Consider the following 27,664-nt stretch of genomic DNA (forward strand, 5'->3'; position numbering starts at 1 on the left):
TATTACAGAGTGTTTAAAACCGTATTATAGGAACACCTGGGTAGCTCAACGGTTGAGCATCTGCCTTTGACTCAGGTGTGATCCAGAATCTGAGGATCGATGGAGCCTGCTTCTCCCTCTGCCTATGTCTCTGCGTCTCTGTGTTTCTCAGGAATAAATATATAAAATCTTAAATAAAAAACATATTATAAATATTCTCTAATAGTGCTATAGATTATAGCATATGTCAGGATACAACAAGGCCAACTATAAAAAAGTCAACTCAGAAATGGTTTGTTCAAAATTAGGCTAGTTTCTATGGAACCATCAGTAAGGACAGATTCTAGTACAGTAACCTTTGTCTATTATTTGAGGACAATTTTATTATTTGTTTATTTTAAAAAATATTTTATTCATTTATTCATGAGACAGAGAGAGAGAGAGAGAGAGAGGCAGAGGGAGAAGTAGGCCCCATGCAGGGAGCCTGATGTGGGACTCGATCCCGGGTGTCCAGGATCATGCCCTGGGCTGAAGGCAGTGCTAAACCACTCAGCCACAAAAAGCCACTGAGGACAATTTTAGATTTTTTTTTTTTTTGCCTCCTTTTGTCTAGTTTTCATACTCTGCCCTTAGGCAGTTAAATTTTAATAATATCTGCTCTCCTTAAACATCACTTCATCCTTTCATAGGCGTTGATGAGAATCACTATTCTTAGAATCTTAAGTTCCTCTGTCATGTTAGTCTTGATAAATCATGTATATTTTCACCACTATAAGTCTGAGATCTAGGATGCACATAATCAAGAAGAATGCTATTCTCATAATTATAGCTTCTAACCTCTGATTCAGTGAGTTGACATAATCATATTCATCAAAGATGCCTTACACATATATTGGGAATGTAGGACAATTTACTTTGTCATTTTGTGGAAAGATGCATCTTAGAAGTAGAATTCAGAAGGTCTGTTAATATATTGTAACCACAGTGTAAGGCCTACTACACTTACCTCCACTTACACATCTATGGATAGCGTGTTGAATATCATTGAGTATGACATCTGATATTACTTTGATACTATTTTATTTCCAAAACCAATTTATAGTTATCAAACTTCCCATATTTCAGGGTAGACTTCACTTCTGTTTCTGCTATAATCTGTTTAAAAATCCAGATATATCATCTAGTCTAGATTGTTACAGAATCATTTCATCTGTCCCTGACCCAGTACATTTTTAAAAAATATTTTTTTCTAATATCTCTGAAATGTCAGTATGATGGTAAAGGATACTTTTCATCTCTGAAAAACTATTTTTTCTTAACTATTTTGATAATTATGATCAATTAGACATTTCATAAATACATAAATACATCTCTGGGTTTTTTTCAGAGGAAAAAAACTCTTTTTTCTAAGTAATGTATAAGAAATAAAAACTTTTGCTGATTAGTAGTATAGACATACTCAAGTGTAAACCCCATGAGAGCCTCAAGTTTATCTGATCAGTATTATTATCTGATCAGTATTATTTTCTCAGGACTCTCACAATGAACGAGAAGGTGGATGGATGCATGCATCTGTCACACACACACACACACACACAAACACACACACAAAAGCTCTGTGCATTCTGAAGATAGGAATTTTGGAAAAAGAAATGAGAAAATTTCATTTTACACTTTCTCAAATCCTCATCAAGCACATTGCCTATGTTTGTTTTTTAAATAATTGACTTACAGTGATAGTAGTAGTAATAAAACCTATTGATTTTAGAGCAATTATGGTAAGACAGTCATTTTAAGTACTTTCGTATAGGAATTCATTTAGTATCCACATTATTAATATCCAATTTTTCAATTGAGAAGAATCAGGTATAGAAAGATAAATTATTGTACCTAAATTCAAAGAAGCAAATGATTATCAAACCATTATATAGAATCTGTGCTCTTAAGCCTAAGACTATCCTGTCTGTCAAAATTTGAGTGGGGCAGTATTTATAAATCCAATTCCTGGACACCAATCCAACATTAAAACAGATTATGCATATTTAACATTTTTTCTTATTATCTGAGAACTTTAGTAAACACTGATTTAGAATAACTCCTTAATGTAAAGGAAGTATAATGTCTTTTTCCACATTTTTTGAGGCAGATTTAAAAAATTTTCTATTGATGCTATAAATCCACATATTTGTACTTTAGCAAGCTGGCAAGCTTGCTAGATACTGTGAATTTGTATGTATACTATAGCACTACTTTGACAATAAGTGAGACTAAAATGTATATGTTTTAAGGATCTGTATTTCATTCAATAAAATTATTTTAAGTTTAATATTAAATGCAAATGAATGAAATGTAAAAGTATAGTTTTACCCATATATTTTAGATTTTAATTCCTCCAGAGAAGTATCTAAAATACATAGCATACCCACATTCAATGTACTACAAATATTATTTTGTATTTACATTTTTTTTTTTTTGTATTTACATCTTGAAGTCAAGGCAGTGTTTTGAAAAATGTGATACTCAACACACCATCAATTAGTCTACAGGTCATTTTTTGGTCCCAGGGAAAGAAGGGATGAAACAATTATTCTCCTATACATTTCACAAATTTGAAATGTAAGGTTAAGGTAATTGCTAGGAGCTTCTAAGCCACCTACAAAGGTAATAACGCATAATACATTCGGGGACAAAATGAGGTTCTGGAAAATAACCTTGCCAAATTACATGCTTGACTATTCAAAGCAGTGACATATAATGTGCAAGAGCAAATAACACCAAGAGTTTGGGCTATCTGATAATTTAGCTTACAATGGGTAAACACACTAGTATGGAGAGAATATGCCATCTTTTGTAAATGTGTTTTGACACAGGAAGGAAAAATGCTTAATGACTTTTTGATCTGTTCAGCATTGAGAATATATGTTACAGGAACAGGAATATTTTCTTTAATTCTTAATACTGGACACCTGGGTGGCTCAGCAGTGGAGCATCTGCCTTGGGCCCAGGGCGTGATCCTGGAGTCCTGGGATCAAGTCCTACATTAGGCTCCCTGCATGGAGCCTGCTTCTCTCTCTGCCTATGTCTCTGCCTCTCTCCCTCTCTCTCTCTCTCTCTCTCTGTGTCTGTCATGAATAAAAAATTCCTAATACTTCTTGGTCAGTATTGACAAAACTACTATGTGAGCAGCAGAAACCTTAATATAGACATAAAAGATTTTGCATCTGAATATCAATCCCAAAACCGCACTAATCAAAAAATAATTATCAGTCAAAAATATTCTTTTTATTTGGAGTCAGTGTTAAAAAGAATAGTGAAAGTCACTTGTTAAAATATCATGACCACTTACATTTTCTTGGATACCTGTTTGAATAAATGGATGTAGGATCAAAACATATATATATATATATATTTTTTTTTTTTTTCAAATCTGGAAGGCTCTCATGGTTAATGAAACACATGTTCTTAAGAATGTCTGAATTAGGGGGCAGCCCCATTGGCTCAGCGGTTTAGCGCCGCCTTCAGCCTGGGTGTGATCCTGGAGACCCGGGATCAAGTCCCCCGTCGGGCTCCCTGCATGGAGCCTGCTTCTCCCTCTGCCTGTGTCTCTGCCCCTCTCTCTCTCTCTCTCTCTTTCCCTCTGTGCTTCTTATGAATAAATAAATAAATAAAAGAAAAATAAAAGAATGTCTGAATTAGAGGACAAAGCTACAGATATTTTCTCATGGTATTTAATACAAGGTTAAGAGAAACTAATATTTCAGTGGGCCTCTTGCAGCCAGTGTTACCACCATGGGTTTTGTAGCTTGAGGCAACTAAGAGTCACAGCCAAAATGTGATAACTTTTAATATAAAATAAGACTTTTAAGATTTTAGGATTTTTTAATAGGATTAAAAAGCCAATGTGTCAGTCTCTGAATTTAACTTCTCCCCATCAACTGATAATTTTTGTCACACGTCTGTGAAAGAAATGATAATGAGGACATACTGAAAGAGTACATCGAAGCATGGGATTAAAAAAATTGGAAGACTTTTCAAAGTGTGAAGATAATAAAAACATACACTTTAAATCAATATTCCAGTATCTCCAAAGTCTCCTTATACCTGATGACATGCTTTTTAAATTAGTATCTGAAATTAGAGCTGAAAGTAGTCTTTAGTGACTATTTTCTTCATAACTCATGGATACAAATTGACCCCCAAAACTAAGAAAGTCTAGCAGAGCTGCAAATGACATGCTACTTACCATTCTTGACAACATATAATTTTGAGGTAAGATTTCTAGCATGGTAACAGATGAATAAAGGTGTGATTATAGATCCTACGCTTTAAGCAAGCTCTTACTGGGTATACATATCTTGGAGAATATTTTACACATCATTTTTGCACTGTTCAAAAATAATTATGAATAATTTTAATATATGTTCTTGTATATTTACTGTTAATATTGCAAATAACTAAAATTGATGATCTGCATGCACACTAACTTTTGACTATTATTGAAATGTTAAAATTGTAAGACACAATGGGAGTATCTAATCAAAAAAATTATTTGAAATGCAAATATGATAGGGCACTTTAGTAACTCACTGAGAAATAAAGATGTTTCACAATAAATTAAATTATTTTATATTTTTTTCTTCAAGATATTGATTCAGCTTTGAAGCATGCATCCTGTTATCCTGTAGAAATATGGCTGTAAAGACAAATCCTCGTGCTGGAACAGGGACTCTAAGTAGGGGCTATAAAATAAGTGGTAAATTTCACTTAGCACATTTGGATCTAGAAATAGTCTTAATATTCTACTATACAGAAGACATTTCACTCATAATCACTAAAATAATGGTTTCTGTCATGGTATATGAGACACAATTCATAAGATGTGAAAGCAGTACTCAGCACTAACTGTAAACCTATTATGAAAGTCTTGTCCTGGAGCCTACAGCTTATGAAGTCATGCTCTTGTCTCCTTCCAGTCTTATGCTACCCCATATGATGAGGCACTTAAAGGCCAGAGTAAACCATAATTCAGATCCTTCCTCTGTCCCAGCAGCCCCAAGCAAGTAGAGTGAACTGGAACATTGAATTTCCCAACCAAATAATCTTGAGCTGGGGATCCCTGGGTGGCGCAGCGGTTTGGCGCCTGCCTTTGGCCCAGGGCGCGATCCTGGAGATCCGGGATCGAGTCCCACGTCGGGCTCCTGGTGCATGGAGCCTGCTTCTCCCTCTGCCTGTGTCTCTGCCTCTCTCTCTCTCTCTGTGTGACTATCATAAATAAATAAAAATTAAAAAAAAATAATCTTGAGCCTAATTCAAGGGGAGGACCTTCTGTCCTCCTGAAGGTCTGCTAATGTTGAGTCATTAACTCAAAGGCAACTCTGGTGGGGATAGGGGTGGATCTTGGATATGTGTATGAGTTCCTTTGTAGTGCAGAACAGACTGGAAAAGAGAAGAGAAGAGGGATGACAAAGCACATGGATCCAGAGAAATGAGAGCCAGAAGCATAGGCCTACTATTCCCACATCATTCAATCCCAGCACAGAAATCCAAGGATTCTGAGAATTTGCATATTCAAAATTGACCTACCAGCTTATTCATATATATGAATAAGCTGTATTTCTACATTAGGGAGGACAGACTTTTTTTAAATGATTTTTTTAGCTTGATTAATAATTTTCAAATGCTTAGAAATACAATGTGAGCCTTTGTTTATTATCAGGTATACTTCTTGTCCATAAAAATGAAGACCTCAGAGTATTCAGACTTCATGCATGGGAGCTGATTTGCCTCAGAGTGCAAAATTGGAAGATGTCAAACCTTCATAAGGCTTAGCCTGGAAACTGACACAGCATAACTTCTGCTATATCCTATTGAGTCAGGCAGGTCACAGGCCAGTGCTGATGAGAAGGGATTACACTAATCCCTGAGTCATGGTTCACTGGACATCACTAAAACCTCTCAGAACATACTTAGAAAGATTAACTGGCATATTAAGTATTAGATCAGAAATTAATATAGTCAAAACTTAAGGCGTAATGATAGTTAGGAACCTGCTACAACTTTTCAATTGTGAGGTAAAAAGTATGAATGAGGAGGAAGATTTCACTGCACTAAAAAAAAAAAAAAAAAAAAAAAAAAAAGATTTCACTGCACTTCTGTTAGAAACCATCAGGTAGTGGAACAAAGTTGAGTTTGCTGACTTTTTGCGACAGGAAGTGTCCTTAGTGAGAAGTCATACAGCATTTCAGTAAGAGATTATTAGGTAAGACTAGGATTTGACCTTGTGTAATGTGATTTGGGGGGAGCTTACCTATGGATTCAATGTTGTTGGGAGCCAGGGTAATTTTGGGATTTGTATCTAAGGATTTGTATCTAAGTTAGTTTCCTGGGGCTGCTGTAGCAAAGTTTGACAAGCTGGAAGGTTTAAAACAACATAAATGTATTTTTTCACCATTCTGGAGACTAGAAGTTGAAAATTAAGGTGTGCACAAGACCATCAACCTCTGAGACTCTAGCTAGAATCCTTCACTGCCCCTTAGCTTCTGATGGTGGCTTTTAGTCTTTGTTTTGTAGCTGTGTCACTAGTCTCTTCTTCTGCCCTCACATAGAATTAACCAGCATTTCCTCTTTCAAGGAGGACCCAACCTTACTCTAATATGACTTCATTGCTATTGAACAAATGATACCCATGATGACCCTATCTGCAGTTAAGATCACTTTCTGAGGTACTAGAGAAGGATCTCAACATATTTTTTTGGTCCATAATTCAACCTGTAACTGTATTCTAATCATTGTTATCTAAATGGTGAAATAATAAAGCAAGGTGAAAGTAGCAATTTAGGAAAGAAGCAGAAGTCATTCATATTAGCCAAGATCGGGGGAGGTGGGTGGGGGCGTTTGGTCATTTTTGTGGTTTGCACAATGAGTATGTTTTGTTTCTCAGTGTATAGATATGATAATGGAGTGGTCTTGTTTTTGTTTAGTTCCATCACAGCTACAGACTGGCCTTGTTCCATAAAATTACTATACTCACCATGAGAACCCTGTGGCCTGGCTGGGGCGGATGGGCTGGCTTCTAGCAACATGAAGGCCAGTTGGTAGTGCCAGGTCAGCTCCCAGCTGGCGGGGACTACTTTGCTCTTTGTTGCAGTTCTGGGACTAAAAAAAATAAAATAAAGTAGAGAGTCATCAACACTTCTAAGCTATTTGAAAGCAGAAAGTAAGAAAAAGGAAAAGAACCAATTACTCATATACTAAATAGAGATGTAAAGGATTAGGACTGGAGTTTAGGCAAAGAAGGTTTTTTACTATTAGAGTTGGTGGGCCACTGGAATATTTATATGGGAATGTGATTAAGGAGTTAGAAATGTGATATGGAGCTCTGGACTGTTTTAAGAAGAGATGGATTCACTGTAAGAGATTATATGGGAAGACAAGATGGAACTTTGGATACCTATAATTAGGTTTTGGGAGAAATAATGTAAGGCAACTAAGAGCATAGTTAGAGCTATTCCATACGGCTATAGGACTTCAACAAATGGGAATATATTCCATAGGATAGGTAGACAAACCCTTATAGTAAAAGTAGAATAGTACTTAGAGATACATTGAAAGAAAACAAGGTGCTTTATTAAAAAGTTCATTCTCTAATAGAAATTTTAAAAGAACACCAAAATTCCTGCCTTTTGGTAAAGTTTCCAGACTGGGCTTTATGAAGCCAGGTCCCTTCTGATCCTGAGTCCACGATTCTATTAGAGGTGATGTAAACTGGTGGTGAGGTAGAGGAGATAAGTTGGACACTGATGGAGAGGTGGTTTACTGAAGCAAAATACTAAATCTTTGACCAGATGTTCTTAATTAGTACATGCAAGAATTTTTTTAGGGGTGCCTGGCTGCTTCAGCCACAAGACCCTACAATTCTTTTTTTTTTAAACTTTTATTTATTTATTCATAGGAGACACAGAAAGATAGAGGCAGAGACACAGGCAGATGGAGAAACAGGCTCCATGCAGGGAATCCAACATGGGACTTGATCCCGGGTGTCCAGGATCATGCCCTGGGCTAAAGGCAGATGCTCAACCGCTGAGCCACCCAGGTGTCCTGAGCCTACGACTCTTAATCTCTGGGTCATGAGTTCAAGCCCCATGCTGGGTACAGAGATTACTTAAAGAAAAAAAAAAACTTAAAAATTAAAAAAAAATTAAAGCAAAGAAGGGCACTCGATAAAGAGTGATAATGTAAGAAATGAGGAAGAGAGTTGAACAATATCTCTGAGTCAGGATAAAGGAATCAAAATTGCAGCATTTCAAGTTACAATTGGCATAACAATTGGCATCCCTTTAAGAAAAGAGTTTAGAAACAGTATGTGAAAGCTTTTCTGTTCACAGATGATTTTTGTCTTGTTTGTAACAAAGCCAGAGTGTATAGGAACTTGGTAAGTGAAGATGCTTTCACACGGTAGGCCAAGTGTCCTCAGTATAGCATGAGAGGAGGACCTCTGCTGACATAAAAGGATCTGGAAGTGTTGAGGTGTTTGAAGCTTGGGGAATAAAACCATGGAAACACTGAAAATATGGGGGAGGGTAGGAGATAAAGAACATCAAAATAATACCGGTTCCTAAGACTATCCAGGCAGGATAGTGCCTTTCTCTAAGTTTCAATGTGTAGAAGCTGACAAGGTGAATTTCGAAGTGATGTAGATTTTTAATTGGCATAGATGAAGTTCAAAAATAAATAAGTACAAGTGGAAAATTACTGGAAAGTGTTGCTCATATCATCCTTACAAAGGAGGAGCCAGGTGGAGCCTGAAAGCAAGTGAGCATGTTAAAGTGCTGTGAGAGAGCGGCAGTTCAGTGGTATGAGGTTATTGGCAATATTTCAGGAAATTGTAATCTGCTTGGTAGCAGTAGTCTAAAATAACCATTTTTTTAAATTAAGAGGGTTAACTTAATGTTTATTGAAAATAGTGCTTATACTTAATAACATACTGAAAAAGCTCAGATAATTAATTGCCTTACATAGAAAAGAATAATTTACACTTGAGACGATATTTCAAGTACTTAGTATAACTTATTAAAATGGTTTTAATCAGGAATAATGCCAATTCAATTAGGAGAATAAAATAGTCTTTGCGGTAACAGGCCAAAAATCAAGTTTAGTAATGAATAAAGAATATCAGCAATAATGCCTCTATTTGCTAAAACAAAATGGAACCAAATCATTAATCTTCATTTATATTCTAGTTTAATAAAATGGCAACTATATATATGGTAAATAATTGAATAAAATAATTGAATACAAATGTTTGGTTTTATTCTCTGGAGGATTATGCATGGAAGTGGAGAAAATATGTAGAGATTGTGCAAAACCCCAAAGCATATGTCAGAAGAAAATTACTTTAATTTTTTGAAGAACAGATATGGTACAGTAGATGCATGGTCAATTAAATTTGACGGAATTGTATTGGTCAGCTTCGTGTGGTAGGAACACAGGGCATTTGGGATTAATCCTATACAGATTCTGTTTCTTTTACTAACTAGCTGTGTAACCTTGGGTGTCTATTGGCCTTTCTGCGATTCAGTGCCTCTTCCTCTTTGTAAAATGGTAACGATATTTATCTCTTAAAATTGTTGAAAAGATTAAATTGTTTCATGTAATCGGTATGTAAAAATTTCCAAGTATGGCATCCTTCACATAGTGGATAATAAAAAATGTTATCCTTCGTTTCTCACATTTGTCCACTCTACTTAATTTTTCCCCCTTTCAGAGAGCAAGTGTTATGTAGGAGACAGAGTCTGTAGAGCTCCATTGCTCCATGGTGGCATGATCCACATTGCTCTCCTTGTAAGTACAGCTCCTTGGGGACAGTGAAATGAGAATGTTGGCACATTTAGTCAAGGAGGAAGAAGAGAGGAAAAATGAGATTAAAATGAATCTTTGCAGATAATTATTTTTAAATGGAAGATTTATTATTATTTTTAAATGGAAACTAATGAAATTTATCATGATATCAAATAATCCTTTGGGTTTGGAGGGTTTGTCTTTGTTGTCTTTTGGTTGACATACAAAGAATACTCAACATACATTAAAGTCAGCACCAGGTGTGTTTGCTTGGTCTCTAACATCAAAGCTACTACCAGAAAAAAACTGGCTGGTTATGTGTTTTTAAATCTATGGTCCCTTTAGGGGGTGCTTTTCTCAGAACAGTGAGATGACTGCTTGAGTGGGTTTATTCTAAAGCCAGCATTCTTAACTCCTCCTGAAGGTAACTAATTGTCAAACTCTTCAAAACTTGAAGGAGGCCCATAGATTCAGACGGTATGCAATCATGTCAGAAGTCCTCTAAACTAGGTCTAACATGTGTTTCAGAGAGATAATCACTTGATGATCCTGGTAGCAGACTGGCGAAAATACAAGGGCAAGAGAAAAAATTCCACCAGCACAGACATTTCTCTCATTCCTCAGTCCATAATGTGGTACACGTTTGGAATCAGGATATCAGAAATTGAAGAATATATTTAACATATGTTTTTTTAAAAAAATGAAGTGTTACCAATGCAATTGCTGTCTTCATTGCTGTTCACATAGATGTTGTTTTTTAAAATTTTATATTATTTTTAAGATTTTATTTATTTATTCATGAGAGACCCCGAGAGGCAGAGACATAGGCAGAGGGAGAAGCAGGCTCTGTGTGGGGATCCCAGTGCAGAACTCAATCCCCGACCCCACGATCATGACCTGAGCTGAAGGCAGATGCTCAGCCACTGAGCCACCCAGGTGCCCCAGATGTTGTTTATTTTTAACAAAATGTAACATAATTTCCTAGAATTCTGGCATTTATCTTAGATAGATGTACTTTCAAGAAATGTGTTTTCAATGTTTTTTATTAGTATTATGAATAATATAATATTAATTTTTTAATAGTTTTGGTTAACTAGGAACAGCTTTTTCTAGCTATCTAGCTAACAACCACAAAACAAAAATGAACAGAGAATTTATTTGGTTTCAAGTAGTCATAACTACTGCTATGTTCAAAAGCATCAATTTGAAATTATTTCATAAATAATTTTTGGTTGAAATGAGTGAAGAGATATCTTAAGCAACTTTACATAACAAAAATTATGGGTTTCAAGTCTATAATATTTGCTTATCTTGTTAAACTGTCCTCTTTTGAATTGATATAAACTGTCAATTTCCCTTGATAAGTTCAAATGTGCAGAAAGTACTTTCCCAGGCCAGATTGCCTTTAGACCATCTCCTTCTGTGAACTGGGAACTGTGAATTGATCTCTGGCTTAGTCCTGAGCCCACTCCACATTCCTGTTTCTGATCACCATTTTCTTCAAGCCTGTTTATTACAAAGTTCCTAATTACCAAAAAAGAGAGAGGGTGGGCTCTCAGAGTTATCCTCCCACCAGCAGATGAGGCTTTCTGTTCTCTCTTATTCTAAAACTTCCAACAGAATAAGAAAATAAAGCTTCATTTTAGGAGAATTTGGAAATTTGGAGAATCAGATAGATGCGGAAACCTTAGGGGTATTTTTACATCAATTGGATGTTACCATTAATAGCCCTCATCCAGATAATTGAGAACTGTGGAATTTGTTCAATAGGCACCAATGGTGTGCTTGGAATAATACATAATTTTTAAGGCTTTTTAATCACAAATATTATATTGATTAAGTTTTGTGCGTATTGCATCAAAACTAGTTATTTAGTATATAGCTAAATTATAGTTTTTGTTTTCACATGTTGTAATGTCTTTGTATCACTACTATTATTTATGGGGCAAGGATAAGATTGATGTTTTAAAGTTAGAAACTTTACTATAAATTAAATTATCTCTACCTGATATCCACTTTCTTCCTTTTCCCAACTATCAAGTGTAAGAGTAACTTGTATACTTCTATAGTTATACCAATCCTGTTTTACTTTGTCTTCCCCACTTGCATGTAAGATTCTTGAGTAAGGGAAATGTCCTTTTGTATCTTTATATCTTTAGTAACTAGAACAGTCACAAAATTTTGACTGGTACATAATTTTATTGGTGTGTTTACTAAGTAGATAATTCATGAAAGAATGGAATTATTTAGGAGGTTTTCTATTAAATCAAATATAAAAAAATAAACTGATGATTCTTTCAATCATTTAGTTACTATTTTAAGGTCCCTGATACACCTTATTTTGTGAGTGTTCTTGAATGAAAATACAGTGCTGGAGCAGCGTGGGTGGCTCAGCGGTTTAGAGCCACATTTGGCCAAAGGTGTGATCCTGGAGGCCCGGGATTGAGTCCCACGTGTCGGTCTCCCTGTATGGAGCCAGCTTCTCCCTCTGCCTGTGTCTCTACCTCTCTCTCTCTGTTTCTCATGAATAAATAAATAAAGTCTTTAAAAATAATACTGTGCTAGTAAACATACTTTATTTTTCATTTTATTTGCATTTTATATTTACCTTTTACCAATTTCTGAAGTTCAAACTACTTGATTTTTTTTTAAAGTTAGCCATCTGCTGTTCAAGCTCATTTAACATTGCAAAGTGTCAGAATTCAATCAGAGATCTGCAAATTAAGCAATGGTAACCAATTACTTGAATTAAGTGAAAAGTGAGAATGCATCATTTACTCTTAGACCTCCATTAGATCTTGGCCTTCTGTTTCTAATAGAGTGGGAAGGTTGTATAAAAATGCTGAAGATGGAGGAGGAAGAGTCAAATACTGCAGTTATTCATAGAAACAACTTACTAATTGAGAATAAAAAACACTGACCCTTCTGTCTCTGTCTCTTCTATGTGCCTCTTTCTCTCTCATCTCTCTCCTCTCAACTCTAGACTACCTGTTACCTTCCTCCAGAAGTAGACTTTAAGATCCCGTTGGATATAGTAAATTGTTATATTTGCACTGGTAAGAAAATTAGCATCAAGAAGAATTTAATCATCTTCAATTCATATGCACATGACTTCATTTCACATATCATTTTGTATACTTTGGGTCTCTAAATATTGTAAATCATATGTATCACCTAAGATATTGGCAAAGGATGTTGTCTCCCACCTGGACTTGTGAGTTAGATTCTGATTGCTTATGTAAAAACTTACCATGAATTTAGTGGCTTGAAGAACACAAAAATTTTATCTTGTATTTCTGGAGGTCAGAAGTCTAAAATCAAGGGAACAGCATTGCTGTATTCCTTCTGGAAGCTTCAGGGGAAAATCTTTCTTAGCTCTTTACAGAATTTGTATGGATTGACTGAATTGGCTTGTGGCCCTTCTTTCATATGCAAAAACCTCTGGACTCTGACACTCTTGTTTCTCTTTCGCAAGGATGCTTGTAATTACATTTCAATTATCAGGACAATCTAGGATAATCTCTCCATCTCAGGATCCTTGACTGGATTACATCTGCAGGATCTTATATACCATGTAGGGTAACATGTTCATAGGTTCTGGGGCTTAGGGCATGAATATCTTTAGGAGGCCATTATTCAGACTACCACATTATGGTCTTAAATGTTACATAAAAGATATAGTAGAAAATGAACTCTTCTGTTAGGATATCCATATAATAGGATTACTCAAGAATAGAAATGACCATATATTATATGGTTATATGACACTTGACAATATGGTCTCCATTTTAATACCCCTGCAAACTAATTGCATATCTTATGCTTAAATAATTCCACCAATAAGTTTGTAATGAGCTAAAACATGTCTGCTGGGAAGTTATGTTCATCATGCCTTAGTATACAAAGACTTGGAATTTAATACTAATTTACTAAATCTATAGTGTTAGAAAATTTTATAAGCCTCTATAAGCCCTCTACCTTACTTTCTCATTTTTAAAGTGTAGATAATTATACATAACTTATAATTTAAAAGAAGAAAATTATAAAAATTCAAAAGTTAAATTATTTGTTATTAATATTAAAATAATTCTCATGCTCAACTTCATTTCCATTTCCCTTATGAGAGCAGGGTAATCACCTCCTATAGGAACTGGCAAGAAAAGTAAGATGGGACAATTTTTATTCCTTCAGTTTCACTAAAAACATGATATCGATTTTTGCAGTTAAATTTAGAATTTCCTAAATAAAAACTAACTTTCTACAGAGTTAAAATTGATATGAAAAGTTAATACTCTACTAACCAAATATTTTATCTAAGGAGATTACAGAAAAAAAGAAATAGAAGAAAAAGCTGATGGAATGAACTAATAAAAATTAAGGCAAAATCAATGATACTGAAAATAGGAAAAAATTGAAAAAAAAGCCCCACAAAGTCAATATATGGTTCTTTGAAAAGATCAACACATTTTGTAGCATCTAGCCAGGCTAACCAAGAAAAAAAGAGAAAATATCATGAATGAAATAGAGGATCATCAATTTTTTTTTAAAGATTTATTTATTTATTTATTCATGAGAGAGAGAGAGAGAGAGAGACAGAGACAGAGAGACAGAGACACAGGCAGAGGGAGAAGCCGGCTCCATGCAGAAAGCCCGACGTAGGACTCAATCCCGGGTCCCCAGGATTACACCCTGGGCTGAAGGCAGCGCTAAACCGCTTAGCCACCCAGGCTGCCCCAAGGATCATCAATGTTATAACAGAACATTAAAAGGATAATAAAGGAGTATTACAACCAATATTATGCCCACAACTTTGATTATTTAGATAAAATGGACCAATTTTTAGAAGAGGCAAACTAGCAAAAATTATAGAAGGAGAGATAGATACTATTAATGTACCTGTATCAATTAAAGGATATAAGTCACTAATTAATAACTATCTGAAAGAGAACTTATAGGGCCCAAAATGATTTTACTCTTGAATTCTACCAAGTATTTAAGGAATAAGTGATACCAATTTAACAATAACTTCCAGAAAACAGAAACAGAGGGAAAATTCTGAGAAGCCAGGATTACCCTAATACCAAAATCAGATAAACCCAGTACAACAAAGGTAAATGACAGATCAATATCTTTAATTAACAGGTTTAAAAATCCTCAACAAAATATCAGTAAATAAAATCCTTAATATATATAAATTTTATTTTTTCAAGATTTTTTTTTTTTTTTTTTTTTGTTCATGAAAGACACACACACACACACACAGAGGCAGAGACACAGGCAGAGGGAGAAGCAGGCTCCATGCAGGGAGCCCGACGTGGGACTCGATCCCAGGTCTCCAGGATCACAACCTGGGCAGAAGGTGCCACTAAACCGCTGAGCCGGCCAGGCGGCCCTATATAAATTTTATACACAGTGATCACTGTGATTTATTCCAGGTATATAAGGATGGTTCAGTATTTGAGAATCAATCAGTGTAGTCTCCCACATCAACAGACTAAAGAAAAGTCGTATGATAACATCAATGGATGGAAATAGAAGCGTTTTATAAGATTCAACAATAATCCAGATAAAAGCTCTTAGCAAGCTAAGAAACAGGAGCATAACTTCATTTTGATAAAAAAAATTATAAAATACACAGCTAACATATTTTGAGAAATTGGATACCTTACCAAGATAGGGAAAATGGGAAGCATTTCCTCTTACCTCACTCCTACTCAAAACATCATACTAGCAAGCCCTGGCTCATGCAATAGGAAAAAAAGAAAATAAAATGTGTTCAGATTATGGAGAAATAAAACTCTCCATGCAGAAAACTCCTAAAAACCAACAAAATCTCCTCACACTGAAAAGTTACTACAAAAAGATTGTAAAATGCAAGGCAAGTTACAAAGGGCCGTGGCTGTCATATATAGCAGCAATGAACTTTCAGAACTTGAAATTAAACATTATTTGCAATTGCTCTCAGAAAAATTCTGCACTTAGCTATTAGGACTAACAAAATATTTATAGGGTTTCTCCAGAGAACTACAAAATACTAATGAAAAAAAAAATCAAAGCAGATCTGAATTAATGAAAAGCTAGTCCATTCTCATGGATTGGAAAGGTCAACATTGTTAAAGTATCAATTCTTCCCAACTTAATTTCAACCTTGTTTTTTTTTTTTTTATTTTTATTTATTTATTTATTTATTTTTTCCAGAGGGACTGGTTCTTTATTTCAAAAAGACACTTGTCAATTTTCACTATCAAAACAGTTTGCACTATTGTTTTCTTTCTCCCAATCGGCACCCAAAGAGAGGCCACCAAAGGAAGAGTGCATTTTATGCCAATAAGCTGCAGGATGCACACCTAACAGACCTCACAGAAACCTCACCTAAAAGGAGAGTTGGGGAGGGAAAGAAACTTTTAAAAGATCAGCACACTGTCAGCCCACAGACTGTAGAGAGTTCTCAGCCAGACAGGGGTGGTCAATGTGCCCCAAACCTAAAGAAGCAAAGCTTCAAAATAATATAAAATTTAAAAACAGTTCTGTACATAAGCTATTCAAGATTTCTCCAGCACTAACTGATACAAAGCACAATGACAAAAAAAAAAAAAAAAAAGCAAAAAAAAAAAAAAAGCACAATGAAATGGCACTTTTAGAGGCAGCAGCTTTGGACCCAGAAAAGGGTGATGAGTTTGCTTCATGTCAAATCCTTGAGTTATTCTTGCAAAAGAGTCTATCACTTTGGCAACATACAAGGAAGTCTTTATTTCCCGCAGATTGATACTTTTCTTGCCTCAATCAGCTTTTGTTTCTTTGCATAAACTTCCATGTATTCACCAAGAATTACCATTTCTAGGGGCGCGTGGGTGGCTCAGTTGAGCGTCTGACTCTTGGTTTCTGCTCAGATAGTGATCTCAGGATCATTGGATCAAATCCCAGGACGGTGTCATACTGAGCACAGAGTCTGCTTAAGATTGTCTCTCCTGGGATCCCTGGGTGGTGCAGCGGTTTGGCGCCTGCCTTTGGCCCAGGGCGCGATCCTGGAGACCCGGTATCGAATCCCACGTCGGGCTCCCGGTGCATGGAGCCTGCTTCTCCCTCTGCCTATGTCTCTGCCTCTCTCTCTCTCTCTGTGACTATCATAAATATATTAAAAAAAAAAAATCCTCTCTCCTTCTGCCCCTCCCCACTGTGTTCTCTCTCTTTCTGAAAAAAAGAGATCATTTCTAAATTCCACATAAAAGTGAAATCATGTAGTGTCTGTCTTTTTCTGTCTGTATTTCACTTAGGGTAACACCCTCTATGTCTATGCAGGTTGTCACAATGGTAAGATTTCCTTCTTTTTTGGTGTAATGTATAGGATTGTTGAATCACTAAGTTGACAGTTGAAACTAATACAACATCATATGTCAACTACACTTCAATTTAAAAAGAAAACAAAAGGAGTTACCATTTCTACATAAAATTCTTGAGCCTGGAGCTCATCCTACCCTCAAACATATACAGAATTATGAGTAATTATAGCAGATTAGGGAATCCTTCAGAAGAGTAGGTGATGGTGGTAGGGAAGGGATCGGCTAAACCTCTATAGCTCAAGACAGACATAGATTCTTTCAGTTAAGTGTCCTGTGAAGTCATTTCACCATCATGTTCTTCAGACTTTTCACTAGTTATCTTATTTCTTAGATTAGAAAAGAAAAGCAGGGCTGTCCGGGTGGCTCAGCGGTTTAGCGCTGCCTTCGGCCCAGGGCCTGATGCTGGAGACCCAGGATCGAGTCCCACGTTGGGCTCCCTGCATGGAGCCTGCTTCTCCCTCTGCCTGTGTCTCTACCTCTCTCTCTCTCTCTCTCTCTCATGAATAAATAAGTAAAATATTTAAAAATTTATATATAAGAAAAATAAAAGGATATAAGCACATTCCACAAAGAAAATGATTCTTGGGGTGGTTATGACTTAATAAATCTTTAAAATACAAACAATAGTTCAATAGCCTTATAATTAGCAATTTGAATTCCTTCCTTCCTCTGGAATCAACAGGAACCATTATTGTGCACAATACTGATTGGTCTCTTCCTGACCATCTTCAGAGATGACATGAATAAAAATAAAGCCGATTTACTACCCAGTAGCTGCTACCTGATTAACAAGAAAGTCTCTAAAACTTTTATTTTAGTTAGAATAATAAGTTGTCTCTGTGAGCCTTCCTTATCCATCTTCTTCTGTAGTAAAACAAAAAATGATAGCCTGGACTACTAGCTCTATTATTACTGTTTTCATTATTATTACCAGGGCAAAGTTTAATCAATTATTTATAGCAAAATGTCATAGTAATTCTTAAAAGACAGCTACAATGACCTCTGAGTTTGCATTTTTGAAGGTTTGATTGTTGCAGTTTGTTTAGATTTTTTTTTAATTTTTAACACCCAGATAAATTATGACAGAGGAGGATGAAAAATTCCATATTTCTTTTATAGATGCAGTATTTCTACTAATAAAGTATTTTTTTGCATTAGATTTACTGGAAGCATATTGCATTATTCATTTGTATTGACTGTGAGCTACCACTTGTAAATTATCTTTCTGGATGCACTTGTTTACATAAGTTCCTCTCAGTTTAAAATAAACAGTTGATATTTTGCACCAAACTGCAGGACAGATATTTATCCATATTAAATTTATTTAAAATCAGTTCATCATCCTACCTAGTAGTCTTTGGGTTTTTGTCATGTAGGTGACAATTATTCTTCTCTGTGTTTAACAGTCCAAAAATCAGATGAAAATGTCTTTATGCATTAGATTAAAATATTAAGCAAAATAAGACTGAAGAAAAGATGCTGTACCACAAAATTAGGTAATATTTACCTATATTATAATCTTAGGCTCCACATCTTTATATCTACAAACATTATCATAAACTTCCTGACAGAATTTTGTTAAAATCTGGATACTTACTCTATCAAATTTCTATCAACTACTAGAGTAGTATTTAAAAATAAAATACATGAGGGATGCTTGGGTGGCTCACTGGTTTGGCGCCTGCCTTCGGCCCAGGGCATGATCCCAGAGTCCTGGGAGCGAGTCCCACATCAGGCTCCCTGCATGGAGCCCACTTTCTCCCTCTGCCTGTGGCTCTGCCTCTCTCTCTCTCTCTCTGTGTGTCTCTCATGAATAAATAAATAAAAGCTTTAAAAATAAATAAATAAATAAATAATAAATAATAAATAAATAAAATCTACTATGCCTCTCCATATGTAGAAGATACTTTGTCATGCTTTATTTTTGTTTATTCATTAAAATCAATTCAAAAATTTTCCTAACACAAATACCACAAATTGTAGTTAATTGTAGTATTAATGTGAAGGAGAAAAATTTTCTCATACATATATTTATGTCTCAATAGTCCTTATATTACCTAACTATAAAGGATCTCACCTCTAGCAGGCAGAATTTGGCTCCATGGTCTTCACTGCCTGTTATCATGTTTATAAATATGTTCTGCTATATGCAAAATGAAGTTTGCAGATAAAATTAAATTCATTGACCAGTTGACTAAGATTAGGGCATTATCTTGGATTATATGAAGGAAAGCCTAATATAATTGTATGTACTCTTAAAGTGTAGAATTTTCTCTGGCTGGATACAAGAAAGTATGACAGAAGGGGAGGTCAGACATTGAAAGCATGAAGATTTGATACCCTTTTGATAGTTTAAACATGGAGGAGCCCAGGAACCTCAGTCCCACAACCACAAGGAACTGAATCCTGCAAACCATCTGTATAAGTGTGGAAATGGAATTTTCCTTTAATCATCTAGGTAAGAGTCCTGCAGGGCCAATACCTTTATTTCAGTTTTGTGAAACCTATTCTGTTGGGCCTCTGACCTACAAAATCTGTGAGATAATGCATTTGATAATTTAAACATTATGTAATTTTGCTAATTTGTTTCAGCAGTAGAAAATTAATGCATCCCCTGATTATCAAATAAAGGTTTTGTTTCTGAATTATATACCTTATTTTGCAGTTTTTTAACTCTTCCAAAATAATAAATGAACCTATAAATATTTCTGAAAGTGGAATATTTCACCATAAAATGGTTTAAACAAAAAATTTAAATATATATATTTTAATATTAGCCAGAGAACTACATTTTGACACTGCTTTAATATTATTTATTTTCCAAATAACCAACTTTAAACCTTTGATCTGATGTATTAGACTCCTCTCTAATGGTATTTTGGACACCTCTTTGACACTTGAATTTACTGCCATGTTCAGAATTTTACATTTATTTAATCAAATATATAGCTCCTCTATTTTTGAAAGCATTAAAAGTAGTAAAAGAAGTGGGAAATAGGTAGGCTACTAAAAAGGTTATTTATTAGTCATAACCAGCAATCCTTAGTTGTGTTAGTGTATTCTGCTCCTTTTATTATTTATATCATTTTGAAAATCTTTCGAATTCTATAAGACTATGATATGTTTATTTTATAGAATAAAATAACTTTACCTGTATCTTTTCTTGAACACTACTTGAGAATTTGATGCTATTTTTAAAATTTCTTCTCACCTAACTATAACAAAAACAAAGTTAATAAACTATTGGGATGTCTGGGTGGCTCAGCAGTTGAGCATCTGCTTTTGGCTCAGGGAGTGATCCTGGAGTCCTGGGATCGAGTCCTGCATCGGGTTCCCTGCATGGAGCCTGCTTCTCTCTCTGCCAATGTCTCTGCCTCTCTCTCTCTCTCTGTGTCTCTCATGAATAAATAAAATTTTAAAAAATAATAATAATTAGTAAATATTGATATATAAGCATTAATTTATTCATGTAATCAAGCAGTGATTGTTGTCATTTTTAAATACTAGCTTAGTCTGTTATTTTAAAAGTCTGGTTAAGTTTTGTTTTATTATTTAGAAATAAACCTCTGATTTAACATATAATAGAGTATTGATATTGGTAATGAATTTGTAAATAAGTTCAATTACATAGGAATTTTTATAAGTAAAAATTATATTTAAAAAATTATTTGTGTTACAAAAAATATATACCTTAAATCCACAGCAATGTGATTTTAACTATTTCTTCGCTTACTATCCATACTTATTTAGAATAGAATAGACAGCAACATTTTTCTCTCACCCTTAATAAGCAAAAATTCTACTTTTATGCAATGATTTAGAAGGAGTTTACATTTTCCAACGTACATGTTCAATGTTACTATTGTTTTTTGAGGAAACAAAGAGAAGGAGCAAGCACATTTTTAAAAAGATTTTATTTTAAAATGATCTCTACACCCAATGTGGGGCTCAAACTTCCTACCCTGTAATCCAGTCACATGCTCTAGGGACTGAGCCGGCCAGGCACCCCTGGGAGCAAACACAGTTTTGATTAGTTGCATAAATCTTCTCAATGAACCTAAAGGTAATTCTCTCCAATGTGTGCCATTCTTTATTCTCGTTTAAAAAAAAAAAAAAAAAAAAAGACTGCTCTGAAGTTCAGAAGATTTAGGTCACACATTTGAATCATATCATTGGGATGATTAGGAGCCAGCCAGTCTTTAGAAACTAAAGTGTATCTGATTACAAAGATTGTGTTATTTGTACCACAGCAAAATGCTTCCAAATTCTCTAGATTGCCACCAAATTTTCTAATTTGTTTCTTTCCAGACCAACATCTGTTTACTATTATTGAATGTAGAATTTTAGGATTTTATAGCATAAATTCTTACTTAGTTTTGGAGCCCTTGCAGAATGGTTACCATATAATCAATGATAAATTACTGTTTAAGATGTTTGAGAATGTGTATATAATAAGATTTCTTCTCTTTCTTGAAACCCTATAATTTGAGTGTAGAGGGAAGTTTCAGCTTTGGGGATCACACATAACTAGGAACTCTCTAAGATCTTTCCACTCTGAAACAGTCTATATACTTTCTGACTTATAAGGGGAAAGAAAAGGACTCCTTATGAACTACCACTCGTATAGAAAGATATCAACAGTAGAAGAGCTGATTTGAATTGTGGGCAACAAGGAGAAACAAGTATCCTGGAGACAAAAGCACTAAAACAGCATATAAATCCTAGGGATAAGACATATTGTTTTACTTGAATTTATCCTAGAAATAAGAGGAGGATTAAATAGTAGAAAAGAATCTTTAAATGGCAGTTACTTCATTAATTTAAAGGAGAAAAACTGTAAGATAGCCTTCGTCAATGAGATATTATTTCATAAAATTAAATTACCATTCATGATTTTTAAAAAATACTTTTGTTAAGAGTAGAATATAGTGGTTCAGAGACAGGCCAACATTCCACTAATCAAATATACTAAAATATATATATATATACTAAAAATAGTAAATCTATAATAATTTTAAATAAATAACAAATAAATTTTAAAAAATAATAAGTAATAAAAAGTAAACTATTATCTTTAAAGCTGTGGAACCAACCTGGACCAGAGTGCATACAATTCTGGAAAGAGGAGAAACTTTAATAGATTATGTGAGAATTTGAAGGCCTCAATGGTGGTATCTAACCAACCCTGGTTCAGGCTGAAGTCTGGGAATTTAGTCCAGACACAGGCAAAGGGTTACTGCTTGGATGGAGAACTTTTGTCAAACCATGGAGTGGAATGACAAAACCAGGTATCTGAGGGGTTTCCACTTGGCTAGTTTTCCCCTCAATATAGATGCTAAATTTTATATCTATGCCAGACAAGGGACTTGAGAACTAAACCAAAGACCTTAGAAAATCAGGGTTTTTCTCTTGAATAGACAAGTGTTTATTCAAGAGAGAGTCTCAAAGATTATATATAAGAAAAAAGCTTTTGAGACAGTGACACTGAACATCCTTTTTTGCTCTTTTTCAAGAAGTTTGCCTATTTTGGTGGATTTGGAGTTTGGTTGGGAACTAGGCCCAGAGGAGAGAAAACTGGGTAAGATTTTAGGTACTGTTAGGGTTTGAAATCTAAGAAATAGTGAAATGGATTATAAGGGAAAGGAGGGGAACTGAGTGGGAAAAATTAGAGAAGGAGACAAACCTTGAGAAACTCCTAACTCTGGGAAACAAACAAAGGGTTGTGGAAGGGGAGGTGGGTGGGGGGGATGGGGGTAACTGGGTGAAGGGCACTGAGGAGGGCACTTCATGGGATGAGTACTAGGTGTGATATTATATGTTGGCAAATTGAATTGAAATTTAAAAAAAAGAGAAAACTATGAAACATCAAACTAGGGACTTGAAGATTCTCAAAAGCACAGATTGAAAACATTTGCCATATTTTAAAGCTATGTCAGTCTAAGCCAAAACTTCTAAAAAGCAATGTAATATTTTCACTCTCTTGTGACACTTCTGTGACATGCCAGGATCACAAGGAACAAAAATATAGAGGACTACATATTAGATACAAGGACAGAGTAAAGAGGTAGTCTCACTTTTACTGAAACTGCAACCCAGGTTGACCTCAGCTTTGGGATTGTCTCTAGCATATCTGCTTAGCAAAGAGTAAACCTTCACTGGTTGAAGATATTAGCTGGACTCTCTAGATTTTTGTGAAAATGTGAAGCTGCTTATTCAAAACCACTTGTTATAAAAATAGACATGGCTATGTAAGAGAAAGAATACACGATAAAGGCAATAAATAACTATGTTGTTTAACAGCAGATTGAGCACAGGCATTAGCATCAGTGAAATGGATAATGGGTCATTAAAAATATCTAAGCTGAATCAGATTCCTTAAATGAGGGGAAAGGCAAGAAATATGATGATCAACCCTCTATGTCTGTTATAATCTGAACAATAAAACAAGAAAAAACAAAATTTCTAAAAAAGGAAGTAAAACTATCATCTTTAGATTACTGGTGATAGAAAACACCAAAGACTCCACGAAGAATTTAATAGGACAGTTTTAAAAGTCAACATAAAAATAATGTACTATTTACCAGTGAAGACATAAAAACAAGCTTTAAAACTTCCCCTACTTATTTGAGCAATATACTTAGGAATAAATAAAAAAAAAATTAAGTCTAATTATTAGGAATTTATACAACTTTTCTGTAAAGAGTTAAAGAAGACAGAAATCATCAAAAGATATTGTATATCCATGAATTGGAAGAATTAATTTTGTAAGAATAATAGTTTTCCACACTTATTCTGTGGATATAATCCAATTCCAATCAGATTGTCCAAAGAATTTTCATGGACCCTACAAAGCCAATGGTACACATTTTTAATGATAAGAGCCAATCCTTTCCATCTGTTCTTTAAGTTTAATCACTCTGAGATTAATAAAAAGCTAGATTTTTTTTATTGTAAAAAGTAACATGTGAAATATTAATATTCTGCACTTCCAATTATGTTTTGGGGGGACATAGAGTATATTGATAACAAGTATGAGGTTTTGAAGCTTTTGATTATATGTTTGAAATTGAAGTTTAACCTGGTACTGAATATAATATCTTTTAAATCTGATTGCATTCATAATGGATGATCAAAATTGGGAAAGGATACATTTTTGTTGGTAGTTTGATTAAATTCTGCAAAATCACTGATTTTATGTTTCTATATACTTTTATTTGTTTTCTTTGTACTTTTAGAGCCACTTCATGAATTCAATTGAGATTTTTCTCTTCTAGTAACAATATGTTACTTTCAACAGCACCGTGTTAGCTTGATAAAATCATGTGCATCTAGATTTCAAGTGTATTAGCATTTCATGTGTTGGGTGCTTATATTTAAAGCCAGATCACTTTAATTGTTAACCAATTACAATTCATCTCTCAAATATTGTCTGTATTCAGTAGTAAAGACAGAAAATAAATGAGGTCAAACTGAAAAACTTAGGAAATCTAATTGAGATCTTTTCCTTGAGCCAATTCCAAATTAATGTTCTCTCAACCTTTCATAATTAAAATGTAATATTGTGTGGAGCAGTGCAATTAAACAGCAAAGCAGATGGTGGCAGAGGGGATAAAAATTAATCCTTAGCCACTTGTTGAGTCATAGGCTGTAGCTTCAATTTTAAAGAAGCATTATTGTAAAGTACCTAATTCACTAATGGAAATTCTCCAAGTTCCCAAAGTCAATCAAGAATTGAAAGTTTATGTTATCTTACCTATAAAATTTAGTGCAGTCTATCATGATGAGCACTGAGTAATGTGTAGAATTTTTGAATCATAATGTACGCCTGAAACTAACAGAACACTGTATGTTAATTATACTTGAATTTAAAAATATAGAAATTTAGTGCAATCTAGGAAATATCATAATGAATGTTCATACATTTTTTTAAAGATTTTGTTTATTTATTTGGCAGAGAGAGCACAAGGAGAAGGAGCGACAGGCAGAGGGAGGGAGAGAAGCTGACTCCTCGCAGAATAGGGAGCCTAATGTGATGTGGCCTGGATCCTAGGACTTGGGGATCATGAACTGAGCTGAATGGAGACACTTAACTGACTGAGCCACCCAGGTACCCCTGAGTGTTCATAAATTATATCTCCTATAGCCATGTGGCTACCATCATAGACTAGCCAAGGAACACTTTTTTTTTTTTTAGTTCTCTTAAGTGAATACCCATTCAATTACACAGAATTTCTCGATCTTGACACTTTTATCATTTCTTTCTTAGATTTTGATTTGTCAATCATATTATAATACTACATTGTTGTGAGGGCTAGCCTGCACATTGTAAAAGCTGCTTAGTGGTATCCTCGGTTTCTATGCACTAGATGCTATAAGCAACCCCCAGCTCAAAATGCAACAAACATGTCTCTAGATGCTGCCAAATGTTCCCTGAAGGACAAACTTACCACCAATAGGAAGCCACTCACCAATACCATAAAGTTGAAGTTTTTTTAGGATAATGTCAATGCCTATGATAACTTCATCTCTTTTATTATCATTTCTTTCTTAGATTTTTGCTCTATGAACACTAATCCTTCTCTGTGTTCCTGCATACACTCTGTGATTTCTAGCCTCTATGTGATTGCTTCTGTTTTCCTGCCTTCTAATCCTTTTGTGGCCACTTCATCTAACAATGTAACAAGCGTCTTTTAGAACTTGATTAAAAAATATCCTCTCAAAGTTTTTCCTAATGCACAAAAGACGGACTAAATGCTTTGCTTTGGGCCTTCTTTCCTGCCTTGGTCTGTCTCTGACTTTGTACTCACTGCATTGCAGGCATGTCTGAGCAGAGAAGCATAATTCAGACCCTTTAACCCAAGCATCTAGCTCCACACAAACTTTGGATGTTATTCAAATAAAGAACTGTAGGAGTAAACTGGAAAGATGCTTTGCCAGCAATATTAACTTTAATGTTAAACTATGATCTACCTATTTATCTATCATCTACTTTCTATCTCCCTGTCCGTGTCTATCCATCCATGCATCCATTGACTCATCCATCCAACCATCTATCTACCTATCCATCTATCTATATTTTTCTGAATGTAATTGCCCCAGTTACAGAGCTTGGTGGTAATGCTATACACCCATATATTGATGCACTCATGCACACATTCATGCATTCACGCATACCATCCCATCCATCAAGTCATGGGGCAGGGCTCTGGGCTCCTGTGAGTATATGCACTCCCCCACCAGTATCCCATTGCCCTAAGGAATGCAATATTAAATAACAAATTAAAAATACCATGATAGGTAAGGAAAGGGCCTCAGAAAAAGGAAAAGAGTTTTTTCCTGTTTTTCTTTTTTAACAAGGTTCACTACATTTTACTTTGAACTGAACCCCACAAATTACGTAGGTGGACCTCTTCCAGATGTATGACAGTTTCATTTCTCTTCAATTAGAAAAATCAGAATATAATCACCGCTTAGGTTGTAACTATTTTTAATTAATTTTTGGTACCATTAACATGCTTATGTAAGTGTTTGAACTTTAAACCCAGTCTTTGAAGATTATATATGAACAGATATCAGCATCATAGTTCATGATCTTTTGTGACCCAATATTGAGTTTTAAATTTTAATAGTTAGCATCTAAATGGAATGAACTACATTTGCATGCATCAACATAAATGTTTCAATAAGAAAACTCCTGGTTTAAGATGTAACTTTTAGATTTTTATAACTCAGTCTAAGTTATATACTCCCTGTTTTACTTGCCGGTACTGCCAAATTTCAATTTGTGAAAACACTAATTTTTATTAACAAGTCTCAAAATGTGACATAAAATTAGGATATGTAGTCTTATAACTGCTGAGTAGCTAGTAAGATCACATGAAATTAGTATCACTACATACAAATGTTAGGCTTAGAAATAAATGAAAATGTCAAAAAGTACTTTTTCTTAACTTTTTTGATAACATGAATATTTTAAAAAGTACTTTTTCTTAACTTTTTTGATAACATGATTATTTTACATTTTATTAGTTCTCATTAAGACTTTTCCTATTAAAATCTTACATTAGTTTTGTATTTGGGAAGCCTATTATGTAAACAAAATCAGATAGATGATAGAGACTAAAACTTCTTTTCTCACTTCAACTATATTAAAGTTACAGCATGTAGTATTTGTCCTATGACTGGCTTATTTCTTTAGCATAGTATCTTCCAGATTCATCTATGTTTTCACATGTGGCAGGATTTCCTTCCTTTTAAAGGCTGAATAATATTCTATTATACATTTATGCCATACGTTCTTTATTCATCTATCAGTGGACATCTGGGTTGTTTCCATATCTTACTTATTGCAGGGAGCAATGGGTATGAAGTTTCACTTATGCAAAATGAATAAGTTCTAGAGATCTCCTTACAACATTGTGCCAATAGTTAACAACAACATATTATACACTTAAAAATTTAAGAGGGTAAGGATACTTAGGTGACTCAGTTGAGTAAACATCTGTCTT

The 27,664-nt window shown here is 34.6% G+C and overlaps 1 long non-coding RNA gene across 1 annotated transcript in view; it reads right to left on the reverse strand.

Moving 5' to 3' along the window:
- LOC118351987 (uncharacterized) overlaps window positions 1-27,664 on the reverse strand; it is a 70,398-nt gene that overhangs the window by 4,625 nt on the left and 38,109 nt on the right. Inside the window, exon 3 of the long non-coding RNA XR_004808330.2 lies at window positions 7,010-7,134. This is a non-coding gene — a long non-coding RNA (uncharacterized LOC118351987). The remainder of the gene's footprint in view (window positions 1-7,009; window positions 7,135-27,664) is intronic.

This window comes from Canis lupus, chromosome 22 (genome assembly GCF_003254725.2).
Source record: "Canis lupus dingo isolate Sandy chromosome 22, ASM325472v2, whole genome shotgun sequence".
In the NCBI taxonomy this organism is placed as follows: domain Eukaryota; kingdom Metazoa; phylum Chordata; class Mammalia; order Carnivora; family Canidae; genus Canis; species Canis lupus.